Source organism: Scleropages formosus, chromosome 5 (assembly GCF_900964775.1).
Source record: "Scleropages formosus chromosome 5, fSclFor1.1, whole genome shotgun sequence".
Taxonomy (NCBI): Eukaryota; Metazoa; Chordata; class Actinopteri; order Osteoglossiformes; family Osteoglossidae; genus Scleropages; species Scleropages formosus.
Window position 1 is genome coordinate 12,225,563 of NC_041810.1, and position 14,367 is coordinate 12,239,929.

The 14,367-nt window shown below is 43.8% G+C and overlaps 1 protein-coding gene across 1 annotated transcript in view; it reads right to left on the minus strand.

Annotated features, from left to right (window-relative positions):
• The window catches only part of usp53a (ubiquitin specific peptidase 53a), a 36,047-nt gene extending 26,661 nt beyond the window's left edge, over positions 1-9,386 (minus strand). The window contains exon 1 of the mRNA XM_018759673.2: positions 8,958-9,386. The gene's annotated coding sequence lies outside the window, so the exon portion shown is untranslated. The remainder of the gene's footprint in view (positions 1-8,957) is intronic.
• Between the last annotated feature and the right edge of the window lie 4,981 nt (positions 9,387-14,367).

The window sequence follows — 14,367 nt, forward strand, 5'->3', positions numbered from 1 at the left end:
AATCAAAATTCACCAATTCAGTATAAACTATCTGCTAATTTCTGGCAACAAATACTCATTTCATTTACACACACAATCTGAAACCACTTTCAGCAAACCAAGGCCTAACCCGGCAACATAGGACACCAGGCTGAAGGGGGAGGGGGACACACCCAGGACAGGACGCCAGTCCATCGCAAGGTACCCCAAGCAGAACTCGAACCCCAGACCTGCCACACAGCAGACCGCGGGCAAACTTGCTGTACCACTGCACCCTCCTCATTCACAAAACAAAAAAAAACTGAAATGCATCCGTTTTAAGTATTTTCTGTTCAGTAAGCATGCAGATCTGGAGATGTAAATTTCAGTAGGAATAATTGCCTGGATTTAAAGGTTACATGTTACTGTCATTTCAGGTTTGTAAATATCAGCCAAGAAAACATAAATATCTCACAGCACCTGGGTGGTGCAAGAGGTTGTGGGTTTGTTCCCCACTCAGTTTGTGTGAGTTTGCATGTTCTCCCAGTGTGTGCATGGGTTTCCTCCCACAGTCCAAAGACATGTTGTCAGGTTCACCCATAGTGTCTGAGTGACAGAGAGAGTGTGTGTTCCACTGATGTATGAATGAGTGACCCATTGTAAATAGTGTATCTAGGAGTGTAAGTCACCGTGGTGAATAAGGTGTGTGGGCTGATAACACTACATAGTATCCAATGGCTAAATAAATAAGTGTAATGTAAAATATTTAAGGAATACTTGTGTTATCTGTAACTGCAGTCTGCAAATGAGTGTAACATTTATGGGCTGTTTTTACCAGATACCTATTTCTCAGTGTTGTTTTCTGAGCAGATCGGATTTATCTCAGAATTACGGCTGATGTTCCTCCTTACAGTCAAACAACATTTGACCTCAGTGATAACAACCCACTCTATAACCGTCCCTCAAAGACTGTAAGACTCCGGTAATCAGAGTGTCATAGTAAAGTATCTCCACAAGGAAGAAGAGCTATGATGATTAGACTGGACTGGAATAATTGGATCATTGACAAGCTAATAGGATGAGATTTTCATCTGTGTAAGCTTATCCTTCATCCTCGACCCCAGAGGTGTGCTTTGGCGCTGATGCCACGGCGTCAGACTCATCTTGTCCAAGATACCTGGGGAGCCTACAGGTATGGTTCACAGCTGCCGTAGTCTGCTCCTCCTGCATCCTCCTCACTCTGACTGTCCACAGAGGGTGCTAGGGACTTTAAGATGTTCCTCCCCTCCCTCTATGGGCTCTGCATTCCAGTCTAGGGTGTGGGATTAGTGCCAGAGAGCAGCAGCAAGAGTTCTCCACATATGGCTTCATACAGAAAACCAAAGTGAAACTGTCATTGTTCAATAGCACCCCGCTACTCCCAGTGACTCTCCAGGGGCCATGCAGGAGCACAGGTTCCAAGGACAGTGAGCGCAACAGCAGAACAGTCACTATCATTCTGGCTTTTCTAAGCACACGCAGAACAAACAGAAGGGCCACATTCTAGTAAGTTTAATTTATCCCCAAGCAATATATTTGTGTATCACTTCATTCAGCAGGAACATGCTAATGATTTCTCGTCTATAGCTGACAAGTTTTTACACCACTGGTTTAGAGCAAGAGGCACTGTTATGGTACTCAGGAGAGCCTGCCATAATTCAGAAAGACCACTGGATGTTTTGTAATTTAACCACAGAATTTACAAAGAGAGGTCACTGCAGAATGACCTCTCAACCACTAAGTACACACACACACACACACACACACACACACACACACACACACACACACACATTTTCTGAACCGCTTGTCCCATACGGGGTCGCGGGGAACCGGAGCCTAACCCGGTAACACAGGACGTAAGGCCAGAGGGGGAGGGGACACACCCAGGACGGGACGCCAGTCCGTCACAAGGCACCCCAAGCGGGACTCGAACCCCAGACCCACTAGAGAGCAGGACCCGGTCCAACCCACTGCGCCACCGCGCCCCCCCTAAGTACAAAAGACTTTAAAAAAAAAAAAAAAAAACTAAATGAATTAATACAGAAAATTAATTTCCCTTAAATACTGCATGCAAAAGTAATTATGACACTCTCCGGTGGGACAAGCAGGACTCTTACTGCATATTATGGGGAAGTGAACACCAGCTTACTGACCCACTCCTCCCAAAGTCATTATAATAGCACTAAATCAGCATGTTCTGCGTTCTGGAGCTGAACTCTCCTCTGAGTTAATTATATAAACATCGTACACAAAGAATAGAGTATTACCTGTTGGCTGCTTGCTGGTTTTCCCACACTTCCTTTCCCATTTTGGTTGAGAACCAGCTGAGCTATGAATCAACCTGTGGCGTTTGTTGCCACCGAGTGCTGACAGGGTGAAGAAGACAAATACCACAAATCGAGCATGAAAGTGCTCCACATATTACTAAGGGTGACATGACAGAACAGACGAGAGCACAAAGAGGTAACTAAAACAAGAAGAACAGCACGGCTCCTCTGGCATTTCAGCAATTCTCAGGCACCATAGATATGAGACCAGATAGGCCACAGAGTCCAAGTTGCTTTCGAGTGTCACCGGCCCCTCAAATGTGAACGGGGGGATGTTTCAGCTCTCTAAAGAACATTCCATGTCAAATGGCATTTTAAAAGTATCAACGACAACTAAAACAAGTGCTCATTATTCAACGCTTTCATCCAGAGTAACTTGTGTTTTCACCCCTTAACTATTACTTTGGAGGACAACAATAATAAAGCTACTGCTGGCATGTGAACCAGCAATCTTTAGGTGAAAAGTCGGTGTCCTTAGCCACCACCTGCATACCTGCTGTACTCCACCTTCTCTCAGCTATTCACTCTGTCACCCTTTCGTGACGTGAGCTTTGCCATTTACATTAAACCGTAACTGGACACAAGTTTATAATGGTTCTCTGCAGTACTACATCACAAAAGAGCCATGGAAAACTAGCCCAAGGGTATCTAGTCTTGAAGCACAAGGGGGAAGATGATATCATGCCTAGAAACCCCTAAGGCTAACACCATCAACACCAGGGGCCATTTCCTCCTATTACTACTTAATTTTATTTCAAAAAGTTACTCATTAGTCTGTTAATACCTTCACAGGGGGTGTATTTTGTAAATGTTATAAACTCAATCTCGCTTGGCTCTTGTGCCCGAGTGCAACTGTCTGACCACTAACACCCACAGGTGTCAGAGAACATAGCTGTGAAATATGTACCCAGCAAACCGTCACAATGCTAAACTGTAATGGCAATGCATCAGAGAGAAGAAGCAGAATGTCATGAAAACTGAGCTTTGTCCTGGTTTGAACATTAAAGCAACAACAAAAGGATACAAAATAGTATTTGCACAGGTCTGCACCCTTGTTTGTATAACACAACCTGGGAACATGTGCCTGTTTTATTGGCACGTCCCACAGGCCGCTGCCCTGCAGCCAAGCTATTATGTGACAGAGAACAAGGCTGTCAGATGCTTCCTTATGGGTCTGGAGCGCTGCGGACAGGACTTCCTGCCGGCCATTCGTCATATTCTTAATCATTTTCGGCTCATGCCGTTTCATTTTGCTACCCGTCAAACTGAAAAAGCTCCACAGCTCCACAAAGAGACAAAGGAGTTGCGGAGCAACCCGGGGACGAGTCCACATGTGCCACTCGGGACATGTTTCCTGGCCTCTGTGACACTTGCACCGTCAAAGCGACAGCAGATCACACAACTTCATGCCACACCACTTTCCTGGAGCACTCGGCGAACAGCATACCCCCACAATCTACTAGCCATGAGCACACTTCAGATATCTGTCAAAAGACAAGATAAAAACAACAACCACGGAAATGAAGAGCTTTACAGACAGGGCTGTGGGATCGAGCCGCTGGTATCTATGTGGGTCTCGCGTATCACTCAGAGCACACCCGTTTTACCGCTAGGTACAACAACCTAGCTTCCTACTGTACGTCATAAATCATCACCGCGAACAATGCGAAACGACAAGCTAGTGGGTTTTTGTGTCCTGACATGTGGCCAAGAAAAATAATAATGTGTAGAGAACCCATGCAGGTGGGCGCGGCAAAGCGGACCTTTAACTGCTCAACAGTCCTAAGTAACGTGTGGCAGGAAGATGGGAGAGCGGTCTGCAGGGCCTCTTCAATTGCTTTCCTTCCCAAAGCTCCTTTGTGCTGATGCAAGCAAATCCTAGTGACATTTTAGCCATTTGCTACTGAAAGCAGCAGTAGCTGCACTTGGCAAAGCTCTGCAGGCGATCAGTAAATGGGTTCAGCCCTGGCACAGGTACAGTGTGTGCATTCCTCTCGGTCACCATGCAGTGTGGACATCCGTTCTTCAAACGGATTAGCTTCCTCCATGTGAGATCACGAGACAAAAAAGCATGCTTGCTCTGGAGAGCTGTCCATCACATCCACAACTCATGCTTGAGATGTCAATGCCATCAACAGAGACGTCAGTTTGCTCACTTTGACTCGTGACCTGATCGCAGTGACAGTTCTGTTACCCAGTTCCGCTGATGTAATGCACTCATTGTTTTTTTTTTTCTCCGAGATATATGGACAAAAGCGTTAGTTAACAAAAAAACGCTAATGGAAAATTTCCACACCTCCTCCCAAAATTGTGCAAGTTACACAGCTGAATTTATCATCATCCAGAAAGGCAGAAACTCTCACTGTTAAACTAAGCTCTGTCAGAGGACAAAAATATCACACGGTGTACGATGTGGCATCATTCAAAACTTTGTCTGAATGTTTTTTTTTTTTTTTTTTTTTTAACCAAGGGACAAAAAAAATGCTTCAAAGGCCACCTTAAATGCTTGAAACTCCAGAATGTGACACATCCTTGAGCACTGACGATATCAGTTTATGCAACAATGTGATTTTCTCTTCTTTCGCAATACAGGTATGGAAGTTCTCACTCCACTGGTTTTTCCAAGATCACTGGGGCAATAATCGATACTCAGAAAACATCCTTCAAGAACTCTTCCACAACTGCAAGTTCTTATTCCAAGTCTGTCAGGAAAGTTTCAAACCCTGTTGCAAATGTTTATTTGCTGGGTAAAGTTTTTGGTCAGAGGGTGTGATTTTGTGCCGTACACATCAAAAATAACTTTTAACAAGAACACAATGGTCTTAAACCTCCCTTTAAACCCTGAAATTCTATATGCTCCAGCAGCCTTGATCACACAAGTCTGGGTATTTTTGGGAAGAAGAAGAAGAAGCAGAATTTAAAACTACACCGCAAGCCCTTTTTATGCAAAGTTATGTGTCCATCTTGCTCCAGCTGTATTTGTTTTTCCTCTGTTCATTTCCCTCTGACTGACACTTCCATGGCCTAAAGGGACTCATTAACCTGGGAGCCCTTACAGCCAAGCTTTCTTGGTGTCAGCTTGCATGAACATCAGCTCCCCTTCGAAAGCATCTCACCATGGTCGTGGCACCATGGCGACTCTAACTAACACATCAGTGTTAGACCTTCCACACGGAAAGCACGGACACAGGTGGAACACGGAGTTGTTATTTGCTTAAGGCAACAAACAGGAACCAAGCAGGTCAGAGTCAATCACAGCTCATCACAGGCTATGTGTAACAGTGTAAATCTGAAGGTTCAAGGCTTAAATTTTCAACTGAAAAGACACAGAACTGTCTTAAATTTGGCTACTAAATATATTTATTTAAATATTCGGTATCCAGGTATATGTGCCAATAGCTTTTTAATACAAATGACAGCATTATATTCAACACCAAACTTATGTACTTATATTACATGGCTCACAACTTTCCCCTCAGGCTTACTCTTTTCCAAAGCTCGCTCTGCAGTTTTTCACTAATCCACCCAACAGTCCAGGAATTCACATGAACCGGTGGTTTGAAATGAGAGAGGAAACATCCCCGACCCAGTAAAAATGTGGTTAGACGACGAGACAAACAGCACAGCTGTCCACTGTGGCCGTCCAGACAGCTGTTTGACCTCACATAAGCGTAAAATTTCGGCTTTTTGAAGCAGAGGGAAATGAGAGAGACAATATTATGATTCGTTTTACAGATACTACAGATTCTACGAGAAATTAGACAAGTTGCCCTTCAAGGATACAGCCAAAAATTGATAAGAATAAAGCTTATATCCTAAAAACCAGAAACAAACCAGATCAAACATTTCCCAAACGCAAAGGATGTGGGAGACTACAGGTTTCCGTAATAACAATCGCACACATGACCAGACGTGAACCAGTTTCCGATATTTAAATATTTTTCCTGATCTCATGTTTTGCCGTTTCTTGTCAAAAGGATTCCTTAATGTTTAAACATGAGAAAAGAGATGAGAATACAATACATACAGAGTGAATGGTGTAGAACATAAGGATTTGTTTTAAAAAAATATGTGCGAGTACAGAATGGACAAGGGACGCGACCAGGGGGAACAAGCTGTGACTGCACTTCCGATATCCAGTACCAGGCGTTTACGGTACTCCCTGTGGAGCGGAGTCAACCCGTTCAGCAACAATGCAGAGGGGGCTTCCTGTGGGACTTCCTGCCACCATGGCACTGTCCAGCATGTGCATGCCCCTCACCGCACGAAGAACCCTTTCTCTCCATCTAGAATCACAGGTGCCCCCACAATGTCAGAGACAAGTAATTAGATGTGGGGAAGGAGCTCGTTCCTGGAGGATATCCTCTCATTCCTCTATGATTATAAACTTCTACACAGTTTCTCCGCTTCCAAAGAACTAGCCAATTAATGTCAAAGCAAACCGAGCTGCCGGAACTTTCCTCATCCCTCTTTTGAAAATGTTTCCACTTTTTTTCCTTACATAAGAGCTCCAGCAGACCAGCGGAACACCGTAGACCAACGGGGGGGTAATTCACTTTGAAACACACCATTATTTCAGGGTTTAAGAACTACAAATTATGTAAGACAATTTCCCCATGTTCAAAGCAGCACCACTGACACATTAAAGAGCTTAATTTAATAAGGTCATGCAGGTTTTAATTCAGATTATTTCTGTGCAACATACAATCTGGGTAAATCAAAGAAAAAGCATTTGTACATAAACGATATTTAATTTAAAGGGAGGAGAACAACTCGGCAATTGAGTTCAAAGGCTGGAGAGGACTTCCCAAAGCAGGCCGATACTAAACAACACAAAGGAAACGGTATCGTCATGCAGGAAGGAACTGCTGAGCTGATACACAGTCACAACCTGTGTGTGTACGAGCGGTGTGTGCACGAGTACGAAACTGCCCCGATCAGGGCCTGCCAAGGGTGGCCACTTCACACGCACCCAGGACCCAAAACACAGTCTCGCTGATTTAATCATGGACGTCCCACAGAAGTAAAGCCTCTGAAGCTGAGAAACATCACAGTCACAGCGAAATCGCATGACCTTCTCTGCCAAACATCCGACCCGGTCGCACATAGCATTGCCGGCAGGTTTGTCCACATGCCTGAGGCTTCGGGACACTTGAGTGATACAGTACAGTTTAAGCAAATATGTCACCATCTCAGGGCCGTCGGTGTAGTCAAGCGAAGTAAAAAGCTTCATTTTTACACAGAATTCCAGTACACTGCACTTAAGAACTATCATCTGACTACTGGCTGCAACACTGTCTCCTTTACATGAAAGATAAGAATCTCCTCTCACAGATCCATTCCACAAATATGGATTTTTTTTAACTAAATTAATTTGCACTTGATGACGGGAAAAGCAATACCCCCCCCCCAGTCTCTTCAGTGAATGACACCTACATCACTGAAAATGATTCAGTCATTCAGTTATAAGAAACAAAATTACTGTTAGTATAAAATTTCAAATTAATTCTATCCATTTATTATTATGAGTATTTCACTGAGACAATATTATTAGGGTACAAGAGAAGAGCAGAGACACTCAGACTTGAATCAGTGACCTTCGACTCCTGGATTACCTGTTGCCTGAAGGTTTTACATTAACAATAAATAGAGATGGAATATGTAATTCTACCTGCTGTTCTAAATGCATTTACTGAACCTGGCTGAAAACACTGAACTATAAACACACAAACAAACAAACCTCTTGGTATCTGGGAAAGTGTTTCCTATCAGTTCACAATCAATGTATGTTCACCGGCACGATTTTCTGGACTTTTTACTATTATTCAGTAGCCTCTGAATTGACAGAAGACTAAATACACTATTAAAATACACAACTACACACACAGACACACGCCGTAGGAAACATGTGACTAACACTCCGATGTCAAATGTGACATTTTCACAAGTTTTACCACCTGGAAACTAGTAGTGAGTAGATTAATTGTAAATTATTAAGTGTAAACTGACAACAAGGTGGTTATTTCATAAACTTTCTGAAGTGTGACTAACAACACGGTGGAAAGTGTGAACTTTGTCTTCACGACAATAAATAAGACAATGTGTGCGGACTCTTAGTGTGAGTACCAGGGTAAATATGCGGGCATGAAGACGAGAAGTGTGACGATTATTGTAGAGAGAGGATCGACAAGCCCAACTTTACGGTTTGTTTTCTTGCCCGACAGTGACAGAAACATCAACAACATGGCTGCGGTGGTGTCTGTCAAAGTTTTAAAAGTTGACCAGTTGCGAGTCGGTGAGTTAATAAACTGCGTATTTAAGAGGAATGTGAATGAATTATTATCGGTGTGTTGCCGGCGAAAACTGTTGTTGTCGTCTCCCTTCGCTTCGTCTTCCTGGATCCCCGCGACGGACGACGTGTTTTACCTGTAATTCAGGTAGAAGAAACATGGCGCGCGACGACTTTCACCACAACAACACACCTCCTCGGCAAGGCGACGGGGCGCGAAAAAAACGCTCAACAACTCAGCACAAAAGCGTAGCAGCGCGAATTGACTCCACCACCGTTGCGTAAAAACACGGTACAGGCCACGACTCACTCACTCAGTGAGGACGCGGTGCGGTACTCACGCGGTGTCGGTGCGCGCGGCGGGACTCGGCTCCTCGCGCCCGCTCCACCTGCTCGAGCCCGTTCGAACGAACTCACGACACAGACGGCGCCTTTCGTTCCCTCCGTGTTTCCACGCGCTTCCCGCGCAGCTCTCCGCCCCGTTGTTACAGACACACACAGAGTGTCCCGGCGTCGAACGAGCTGGTAACACAGCGCGGGCGTCCGTCACAAAGTAACTATTCGAGCGGCGCGACTAGTTGAGTCCTCCGTCCGCGCGCCGTGTCCCACCCCCCGCACGCGGGTGCTCGTGTTTGTCAGACCGCGTGTACTGTGTGTGTGTGAAGAGATAGTGACTTATGACGAGGTGCTGTGCGGAGCGCTAGTCCGCTCGGGCACGTGAACCGCTCACTGGTGTGTGTGTGTGTGTGTGTGTGTGTGTGTGTGTGTGAGACAGAAAAAGAGTGACGGAGAGAGTGTCAGTCAGTGTGTTGACGTGGTGGAGGAAGCCGCCTCCAAAAGGACACAGTTTACGCCGGGTACAGACACACACCCACACACACAAACAAACAGAAACAGAGACAGAGGCACGTGGTGTTTCCAGGACGCCTCCTCCAGTCCTGGGACAGGTAACGCACGCAGGACTCAGGTGCGACAGAGATCGGAGAACAAGAACAAAGGTGGACCGAAAACACACACACACACACTGTGACTGTGGGTCTGAGTTGCGCACCGAGCCCTGTGCTCAACGCCTCTGCTCATGATGCTCGTGATGCGCGCGGTCATGAAGACCGACCGCTGTCTGTCCGCCACCGGGGAGGCCGCGGGGAGCGCGCGGCGGAGGAGCGTGATGTAAGAGCTGCGTTACCCAAGCGCCATCTGCCCAAATCCTCTTACGTAAAAGAGACCAAAACTAAACAAATATTTTTTTTTATTCATTTTAAAAAGCAAACCTCGAACTTGCACTTTCCAAATACAATGTAAATCAGACGTAGAGTTTGGCTTGATGTGTTAGTCTTGGAAACTAAATGAAGCTTAAATATAGTTATACATTCATTGTCATCCGAAAAGTAAGAGTTATTTGATTGTAGTAAAACAGGGGTTCTGTTGTCTTTTCTTCACAGTAACGTTTCCCCTCCAGCTAATCTTGTTCATCTGAACCATACACACATAACACAAACCCAAATAAGTGCCCTGTTAATTGTTAACTCCACAGTGTAACTTTGCTCGTTTTGCTACCATCCAAACCAACTTGAATGATAAGACTACTGACACCCATAAAGTCCTTAACTAGGACTGTAATATATTTTCTGTGCAGGAACATAGAACACTGACACATGCCACTAAACACTAAGCAGGTACTAAAACTCAGGTTTATTATTTTCTTAACAATTGTGATGACTTGTAAATGACTTGCATATTTTTATCTTAGATGCATATTTAGTGTTGTTATGTTCTTAAATACATTCTGAATATGTGAAGTCTGCAGCCTCTTGTGATGGCTCTATATTTTATTACATTTGGCAACTGCAGACTCAGCAGATGTGGCAGAGAGGATTAACAAAGAATGAAGAATTTATTGATTCCTTAATGATTTTTATGTTTCTCGCATTTCAGTCCCTGGTTTTGCTTAGAATCAGAAAACTGTAGTCCATTTAAAAAAAATTTTTCAGTGATGACATTGTACACGCCTTTGCTCTCTCTGGTCTTGCCATAAAAGCAAGAACCAAAGGCCATTATAACTTGAGAAAAATTATACATTTTCAAGTTTCTACTGTCTCCTTCGAAATTCATGTCCAAATTTGGAAATAAACACCCATCTGAAAAAATATGATCGTTGCCTGTGTAATGTTTCCAGATTGTGTATTCTTTTTTAAACCACAAACTTGCAAGGGTCATCTGAACCAGCTTTACTGCCATCTGTTTCTCCTTAATTCCCAGATCAATCTACAAACGCTGTGTAGTTGCCACCACGCTGTAAGACACATTCTAAGAATAAATCATTGGTGTGTGTTACATCTGCCCAAGGAATTAGAGCTCATGTGTATTTACACAGGGTGGCACGGTGGCTCAGCGGGTAGGGCTTGTAGGGCTGTGGGTTCAGATTTGTGCATGTTCTCCCCATTTCTGTGTGGATTTTCTCTGAGTGCTTCGGTTTCCTCCCACAGTCCAAAGACATGTTAGGTGAACTGGTGACTTTAAATTGCTCTCAGAGTGTGTGTGTATGAGAGACAGAGAAATGAAATGAGAATGTGTGTGATTGCACTATGATGGACTGGTACCCTGCCTCACACCCTATGTTTCCAGGGTAGACTTTGGATCGCCATGACCCTGCACTGGGTATGCGGTTATTGATGATGGATAGAATGGAATTAATATTTTTATCAAAATACCTTCCACTGGCAAATGATTTGGACCATAATCAATTTTATGCAGACACGCGTACTTGTGGAGATGAATGATTCCTGTAAATTTAAACTGACCCCTCAGCAAAGTACTGTTTTCACACTAAGGCACAAGCTCTTGGCTGGTGTCGTCCAAGGTAAACATCAGTTTGAAAAGCTGGAGAACACAAAGGTTTTTGGGAAGCACGAAGGCCCGGCGTCCAGTGAAAGGAGTTCGCTGTATCTCCCTGACCCAGACTTTCCTCAGGAAGTAGTTGAAAGGGGCAAAGAGAAGACAATGCCTTTTCCCTCACGGAGGCCCATCTCGAACCGAGCAGACGTGGCTTCCAAAGAGACCCGTCACCAGCTGAAGCACAAGAGGTTGCGTTTATCTGGCGAAGACAAAGGCGGCGTTTGAGGTGACAGCCTGTGCAAACAGCTCTGAGAGGACAAGTTGTGATCGAGGGAAACATCTAGCTGCTGTAAGACCCTGGATTTAATGCAGAGTGGAAGCGCTCAACGCTAACCCTGACAGTCAACTGAGGGCGCAGTTCGTGAAGGAGGGAAACTGTAAGACATCTTCAACAACAACTCAGAGGAAAGGAATGACACTGACTAGCCCTGTTATAGGTGTATCCTGTGCGGTACAAGTACTGGGCACGAAGGAAGGATAAACAAGCACTGTGACTTGTAGCAGGGGAATTCTTGTTGATCCCAACAATGAACCTCACTTTCTGGGTGTCGCCCTGTTCTGCAGGAGCTCAGCTGATGCCTCCTCCTGCCTGTGGGGAGCCCAGCGTTGTTCTGACCACAGTTTCGGAACGCTGCACTGCAGCTGGTGGCAGCACCAGTATCAAGCAAGGGTACAGTTACTGAGTATTTTTACTTGTGACCAATAGGTTTTAGGTTCAAATCCCTAGATAGAGACTTCTTGAAAAAAACACCGAAATACTTAACCGATCAAGTAACGCATCGGACCCGCTGTAGAATGGGATGAAGCGATAAAGCATGTTGCTCCTGAGCAAATTTAGCCATTTTGTGTCCTCATTTTAGCAAGTTATTTCAGTTTTTTATTGAAATTAGTCTCCAAACTGATAGGGATTCCTGCGTTCTTTGTAAGCTTTGCGACTGATTGGTAAAGGGTGTTAAAATAATGCAAGTTACTTGAAAAGAGCTGAAAAGAGGGAGGCCCCAGGGTAGTTGCCGGTGGATCCCCGTAGTGAAGAGAGTACATTTACAAGTGAGCCCCCAGTTAGAGGGGTCAGGGCTGTTTCTTTCAACTGAAGGTTACTCTTCTCCCAGGAGCGCTCAGCAAAGGAAGTTTGCTTCTTTGTTCAGACATAAATAACCAGGCTGGCACCGAACAGCACAGAGGGGTAGGGAGCAAAACTAAAAAAAAAAACAAAATAATTAAACAAGAAATAAAATGTACGTATTTCAATTTTCCAAAATAGCTGTCCAAGCACCACTGAGAAAACGTACTACCTTTATTTAAATCTGTCCCACCAAGTTCATCCTGACTGACCACACTTTTTCATTTTAAATTGGGTTTTGTGGTTGACCTTAGTTGCCCCGCAGTCCATCATTATCCTTTTCCACTGGCCGATGTCTATTGACAGGCATTTTGGAACCAAAGTGGAGAGACTCGCAGTTATTGATAATTCAAACATTTAGATAGGTCTACCAAAAAATATGACCAGCGACCTAAATTTGGTCTGTGGGGTGACCTAAGGATACAGAAACAGCTAAACTGGGCTACAAATGAGCTACTGCACAGAAATTCACACAGACTGGAGCAGAATAGAGCAGAATGGAATAGAACTTGGTGACTGCAGCACATTCTACTTGCCGCTGATGTTTCTTTTGGAAAAATGAAATCTTTTGCGCTGGACATACAGTATGTGAACTTGGAGATATACACTTTTTAAACTTTATCAAGTTTTCTCGTATTTTTCAAGTTAATTTTTCAATAAAAGAGAAAAAAGTCTACACTTGTAGAGCTATAATATATAACGGTTTCTGAAAATGTTGATTATGACCATGCTAACCTCATTGAGTGTTAACAGATGTAAAACTTTACAAGTGGACCAATTACACACATAAATAGCTCAGTTTAAATGGAATTCATGAAAGGAGAACCTGGTTTATAGCAAACATAGAGGTTTGTCCTGTTTATGAGAAGGAGCTCAAGTGACCGCCAGGCCCCACCAGTTCTGCATCGTCTGAGGCTATTTTCAGAGTTTCGCGTTCACCAGGAGTGTCCATTGGAAGGCAGTTTGGAATCGACTCTGTGCTTCTGTCTGAATCAAATGTCTTTCGGGGGCTTTTCTGAGATATTTCCATATTTAATTAATGCATTACAAATAATAGGATTTACATTTTAAAGTCATCTCCAGTACCAATGATGATGTATTGAAACCTGTTTTGAAAGCTTTGTAATTCAGATGATGTCTTCTTTCATTTTTCATTTTCTAGGAAGAAATATTTTAAAGAGGATAAACAGTTACACTCTACTAGCTTATAAAGCTATTTCCTGAATCAATTAGAGATAAATTGTTTATTTTAACATACAACAGAAGTGTGGCTGTAAGATCTGAACTTTCAGCCTTCCGGTAGTAAAGCGTCTCACCATCCTGTCATCTCTGTTCCGACTTGCAGACCCCTAACGTGGCGGTTTCACATACTAGGCATCTGGGTGTCGTAGTGGTTAGAGTTGTCTGCCTGAACTCGGAGGACCAAGTTTCAGACCTCCACCCACTGTAGTACCCTTGATCAAAGTAGATACCCTGAACTGTTACAGTAAAAATTTGCCTGTCTTATAAATGGTAAGTCAGTGTTGGTAGCTTTGCGTATAAACCTGACACTGTAAGTCACCTTAGAGAAAGGTATCGGATAAATAACGGTTAGTGACTGTAGTCCTTGCTCATCAGTCAAGGATAAATGGTTTCTTTTAAAGTTATGCCATTTAGAGTAAAGTATAAGACTGCATTAATCAATCTGAGATAGATAGATAGATAGATAGACTTCATTAATCCCAAAAGAAACCACA